Here is a 6,062-nt window from a genome sequence, read left to right as displayed (position 1 = left end):
TGTGCTAAGCTAGGCTAACGACACGAAGCACAGAGATGAAGACCTTTCTTGGTAACTTCCACAATGCAACATATTCATTCTGCAGGCAGGGAGTGACTGTCATGTTCAGGTTCCACAAACCTCCGTATGAGTATTTATTTATTTGGTTGTTTTATATTGTCGCATATTTCTTGTTGTATATATCTTACTCACTGTGTAATCGATGTTATTTCTTATTAAAGCATTGTTTATTGGTTGTTTTATAAGAAAACAAATAAAGATCCTTTCAAGGTAGTGGTTTCTTCACATTCTTTCCTGATGTCCTGCTATATTTTTGGAATCTGCTCAGCAACCACAAAAGTCAAATAAAAAAATAAAGTAGTGGAGTAAAAAGTACAATAGTTAAGAGTTTAAACTAACAAAATAGAGATAGACTTCCTCATAGTTGTATTAGCGAACAGTGCAGAGTAAACAGCAGCACATTCCTCCCAGGATCAGACATACTGTGGTAGCTCACCTTCAGTGTCTACACATGGTCTCCTTCTACCCACAATCCCTTGCTGACTGCTGCCCACAGAACTGAGGACCTCCAACATGGCCGCCAGAGGATGTGTCAGCATCACCTGAAAGCACAGAGGGAATAAAAGAAGACACTAAATGTTTCTGCGTTGTTGTTTTTACTTTGCTGATGATCTTTGCAGAGTGGGCAGCAGCAGAGAGGCATTTGACTTTGCTGCAGGGGCCAGACAAGTTCAGGGCCGGCGGGGTCGGGGCCGGGGGGGGGCGGCGAGGAAATGAGGATTAAAAGATTAATGAGGCCGCATTAGCTCCGCACCAATTAGGCTTCCTCTCTGCCGGCCTGCCCCTGACTCCTGCCTCTGCACGGCCCATCGCTGCACAGCCTGTTGACTTTGTACATCTGATTAGGACGAGGCTGCTCGGTTTGTTAGGACCGCGGCAGGAGCAACAAGCTGGGCCCTCTGTTGATATTTGTTGCCGCCACTCTAATCCCTGTGTGACTCTGGGGCCGCGTGCTTAAACATCATTTATTCAGGTGTGTGAATGTTAGGGAAATGATCTTTTCCCCTAAATTCAGGAGATAAATCTGCTGGATCTGTAAATCTTTCTGCTGCTGCAAGCTCAAACCTGCAGGAGGGCGACCTTTGACCTCAAGAAATTAGCACATAACTGGGAAAAAAAACCCTACAAACTGGAAACCTACCATAAGAAATCTCAGTGAAACGTTCCAGCAGTGATGCCTGGGGGGTCAGTGCCCTCTGGTGGCAGCGGCAGCAACGTCAGTGTGTGAAGTGCTGATGAAATCCACAGCTCAACCATGATGGTTTGTTGTTGAGCGGAAATTTAAATGATCTCCTCGTGGATTTCAGGCTCCAGACGAGATCTGAGTGGAACCAAGCGGACGCCAAGGTTGCTCCGAGCTCTCACAGCAACACACACACACACAAGGCATCGTCCGTTCCCAGATATTTATATCCAGTCCCAAAGATGGCACTGGGCAAGGTGGAGGAGGGGGAGTGTGTGTGAGAGTGTGTGTCCATCCTGGTGGGCACTGACTGGTGGGTCCACCTGGGCTGTTCACTCAATGGAGGCTCAGAGCCGCCCGCCAAGGCGGCAAGGTTATCCTCCACCCTGGACGCCAGGGGGAAGGACACACACAAACATGCACACACTAGTTAGTGGAAACCTCCTGCGTGTGTGTGTGTGTGTGTGTGACGTCAGGAGGGAAAATGATGCTTTCATTTGGGTTTCTGTCACTTCAGCTTCAGCTTCCTGCTTTCAGAACTTCAGCTTTTCCATTTAGCTGCAAACTGAGGAGGAAGAAAGTGGTTCAGTGAACGCAGCACAGAGGAGAAATACAAGAGCTGCCTTCAAAACAACAGACAAATAAAGCTAAAGCACCAAAAGCAGAAGAGCTCCTGGTGCAGAAGAGTCAATATAATGAGAGTCTATCACCTCAGTGCTGCAGCAGGTGAAGCTGTGTTTCTTATCCTGTGATAATAAACCATCATGTATCAGTTCATTGTGTTCTGTGTCATTAATCTGAATGTCCTCTGAGATGTGGTGCAGCAGGAGTAATCTCCTTTAGCCCAGCTGGAGCTGCTGTGACGGGCAGAGATGTGTCCAATCAGGCCACCGCAGGCTTTTAACGGGGCCGAATTTGTTGCTTAAAGCTCAGATTAAAGTTTGTGTTTCCCCCCCGAGGGTCACGTGGAGCAGCAGCAGCTCCTCTGAGGCTCTGCAGACGTCACACCTCCACCTTAAAGCATCGTCTGCTTTACCTATGTTCAACTTCACTACAAGTTTAGTGCAAATTAATGATTCTGACCGCAGTGTGAACACTTTGAGTGATGGGGGCATAACTCAGAGCCGTCAGGGGGGGTTCTTTTACATGTTTGCACTAATCAAAGTGAGTAAAAGATCAGTTTTGTGCACTTTTCTATTCAAACTGCAGCTCTATCTCTCTCTATATGATGATATCTAATCTAATTTCTGGAGTAAATACCAGTGGAGCAGCCAGAGGTGCTGAACCTGAGCGGCCTCAGCATGTAAACATATTGCTTGTTGGGTTTTAAACACTGGATATCGGCCAGAATATCAGTGTTTTAGGTGTGAAATTGGCCTTGAAGGCAGGCCCATATCGGTGGAGCCTAATTTAAACCTGAGGGTCTGTCCTCCAGACCACAACAGGTGCCCCCTCCCCTCTCTTTACGCTCCACCTGTCTTCCCTTCTCCGCGGCGGGCTGGCGACCCAGAAAGCAGCCGTCATTCATTAGAAATGGTATGCCGAACCGCCGGGGGGCCGGACGGCGCAAACCCCCTCGGTCACCGGATCGGCGGCAGCTGCTCGACCCCCCGGTGCTATTTTCACCCTCAGGATAAAGTGATGTGCAGCCGCCGCCCGCCCTCACGGCCCCAGCAGCTCCAGTCAGACCAGAGCAGAGCAGAGCAGAGCCAGGATGAAGTCCACCGCGCACCGCAGCGAGCGCACGGCGCAGCCCGACGGCTTCGCGTCCGACCTGGACGAGCTGGACAGCGGCAGCGACAGCTCCGACGGGAAGTCCACCGGCGGCTGCAGCCCCCGCAGGGACCCGGGGGAGGAAGAGGAGGAGGGCGGGGAGGGGGCGGCGGCCGGACGCGGCTCCCGGGCCGACGCGCCGAGGCGGAGGAGACGGCGGAGGCGCAGCAGCAGCGGAGGCGGCGGAGACGCGCGGCTCCCCGGAGTCAGCCAGCAGAGACAAGCGGCCAACGCGCGGGAGCGGGACCGGACGCACAGCGTGAACACGGCCTTCACGGCGCTCCGCACGCTCATCCCCACCGAGCCCGCCGACAGGAAGCTCTCCAAGATAGAGACGCTGCGCCTGGCCTCCAGCTACATCTCCCACCTGGCCAACGTGCTGCTGCTGGGGGAGGACTGCCGGGACGGACAGCCCTGCCTCCGCTACCAGAGCATCCTGCACGGCCCCGCGGCGCTCAGCGCGGCCTCCCTGCGGCCCATCTGCACTTTCTGCCTCAGCAACCAGAGGAAGCTGGTGAGTTGCAGGACGACACGCACAGATCAGGAGCGCTGCTTCTCTCTGGGTCACACAGGTAGAGCAGGTGAGGCCACCTGAGCACGCAGCATCCTCCCACAGTGGAGGTGCGTTCAGGTGCTGAGCTCCACGGCTCAGACACTTTGTGTGCTGACCAGAGGAAACACCTGTTTCTGCAGTGATTGACGACACACAAAGAAAACACGCGCTGCTGCCTTTGAGGGCTTAAAATAAGACTGAAAGCTGTTTGGGCACTTTGATGTGGTTTGTTAAAGGGGAGCAGGTGGTTTTATCCAACGAGGATTTAGAGGTTAGTTTATTCTAAACAGATAGAAAGGGATTAGAATTTGAGATTTGGGAGCTGTAGGTGAAAAAAAAACAGGTTCTGAAATGGATTAAAAGCATCTTTAGTGATGGATACGTGTGGATATTGTTAATATTCAACAATAGAGATGATTTTTGATGTTAAATCCAGGTGCAGTGGTGGATCAGAGGTGTTTACAGTCAGTGGTTTGACACTCACACTTTATAATTAGATCAGCAGCATTATGTCACTATGTTGGAGTGTATTTTCACCAATATTCATCTCTTAAAGAGAGAAAATATAAAAATCTAAAGTAGGTAGTGGGATGAGGTGGAATATCGTGAGTGTTCAGATGAATTAAAAGCCCTTTTCTTCAATTACATGTGATTTTTAGGCTCATTTAACAAAGTTGGGCTTCTAGAAGTCAACAAACAATAAATTATGGCCAAACTTAACAGATTTCATGTAAAGATGCTATAAAAACCAACAGCTCACTGAACTGAGATCAGCAAAAGGATCATGTCATGGTGCCTTCACTGAACCGTGTTTGTGGTAAAAATGACCGTTTGTTTGCCTCCACAGCTCAGAGACGGAGGGAAGCACTCAGCTGCTGTGTGACGCCGAGCGGACAGACAGACAGACAGACAGACAGACAGACAGACAGACAGACAGACGGGGGAGTAAACACCTCCATGTTGTTTACACGTGGCGTGAAAACACACCTGTTGTACATTTATTTATAAAAACTGATTTATTTTTGGATTAGACGAGAAAACAAAAGACGGAGTCGACACTGAAAAGCACTTTCTGCTCACGTCCGTGTGCTTCTGGACCTTCTGTGTTTTGGTTGAGCTGTAACCTGAGCCCATGTGTTAAGTTGCACCTGACTGGGGGGGGCTATTTTGGTCCCACGAATAGTACAAACTACACCCCCTCCTCCCCTTCCTCCCCTCGTCCAACTCCTAAAAAAAAGCCTTACTCCTAAAAACATAAAAAATAAAAAAGCCTTGCCGCCTGCAGTCACATGCAGGAAACTAAAGAGCAGCTTCTGCAGCGGTTGCTGTCAGTTCAGCGGTGGCAAAATATCGCCATTATGCCGGGGGGCGCCTCACCTCTAGGGGTGAGCTGAGAGAGGTGTGTGGAGCCCAAAGCCAGAGTTTTCTCAGGCTAGAGAGGCCTCCTTTCCACGGATCACCTTCGAGAATGAGGATCCGGGTTTCCCTTCAGAGGGAGAGGATCTCAAGACCGGAGACTGATCCGATGAGCGAGCTTTGGGATGCATTATGCAAACTGAAGCATGATGAAGGCTCACACTGTCACCACAGACTAAAGAGAGATCCATTATCGGACTTCTTCAGCATAAAGCTAAAGTTTAGGAGCTCTAAACGTGCAGCTGCCACAGATATAAACCCGTGGGAGAAGGGGAACCCGGCCGAACAAAGGCTGCTGCTCTGATCGGGAGAGAGCAAAGAGAGCAGAACCTGCTTCAGCCCTCTGATCTCCTCCTCATCAGCTTGGATCGAATCCCCAAAGCATCGAAGAGTTCGCTCCAACATTTGGGGATTTCTGTGCTGCCTAAAAGGAAAAAAAAGAAATCAGGGAGATGATCCTAATTGAAGTCGTTGCCCCCGCCGAGGCCACCAGATACGACTCCTACAGCTGCAAACATGTGAAAATCCACTGAAAGGCTGGCTGAGCCAAAGCAGAGACACATTTAATCTGCTCTCCTCCATCTTTATGGCTCTAAAACCTGCAGAATATCTTCCACTAGACATGAAAAAGGCCTGTTTGACATGTCAGTTAATCTCAGATTGAGGATTATACTAAAAAAACAGGAAGGATTTTTGTTGTTGTAGACGTTTGTGGGTCATTTGTTCAGGTTTTGATGACGTAAATCTGAGCCGGAGAGATTTTTTTTGTTTGGGGGGGGGCTGGGGATTTCAACCTGTGCTGCTTAGCCTCAAAGCTCAGGAACAATCTGCAAAGTCCATCTTAGCTGTTTGCCTGAACTCACCATGACATGTTAGGAGAACTATTTTTGCAGTGTGGTGAAATGTTTACTTTTGCATTGTTGCACAAACTCTGTATCACTTTAAAGACACAGAAGCGGGACGTTTTGTGGGATAAACCCTGAAAAAGGAACGCGCATCAGCTGCCTTTTGCACAAATTTGGAGAATCTAAAACGTAATCCTGCCATCAAGCTGAACCCTCGGTACAAACGGATGAA

The 6,062-nt window shown here is 49.6% G+C and overlaps 1 pseudogene; it reads left to right on the top strand.

The window, feature by feature from the left end:
• Positions 1-2,776: 2,776 nt before the first annotated feature.
• On the top strand, positions 2,777-4,581 carry LOC139223914 (transcription factor 15-like; annotated as a pseudogene).
• Positions 4,582-6,062: the final 1,481 nt, after the last annotated feature.

Source organism: Pempheris klunzingeri, chromosome 24 (genome assembly GCF_042242105.1).
Source record: "Pempheris klunzingeri isolate RE-2024b chromosome 24, fPemKlu1.hap1, whole genome shotgun sequence".
In the NCBI taxonomy this organism is placed as follows: domain Eukaryota; kingdom Metazoa; phylum Chordata; class Actinopteri; order Acropomatiformes; family Pempheridae; genus Pempheris; species Pempheris klunzingeri.
Note: the sequence above shows the minus strand (reverse complement) of the source record. Positions and strands in the feature narration are given on the sequence as shown.